This window comes from Morone saxatilis, unplaced genomic scaffold (genome assembly GCF_004916995.1).
Source record: "Morone saxatilis isolate NCDOM2014 unplaced genomic scaffold, NCSU_SB_2.0 Contig5, whole genome shotgun sequence".
Lineage (NCBI taxonomy): Eukaryota > Metazoa > Chordata > Actinopteri > Moronidae > Morone > Morone saxatilis.
Window position 1 is genome coordinate 13,549,281 of NW_023340095.1, and position 217 is coordinate 13,549,497.

A 217-nucleotide genomic window follows, 5' to 3' on the forward strand; every position below is an offset into this window, starting at 1 on the left:
TTGATTTCAAGGGGAATCCAACCCCAGTGGCAGGCATTAAGAATAATGATAGAGAAATAAATAATGTTTATGCTCATGGTCCGTGCTTATGTAGGTCAGAGGCATCGGTATTAAACTGAGACTGTTTCATAACCAGTTAAAAACTCCTTGTAGTGGGTTTAAAGTTCAGAAAATTACATTTTCTTTTACAAAATACAAATGTTAGGTATTGTTTATT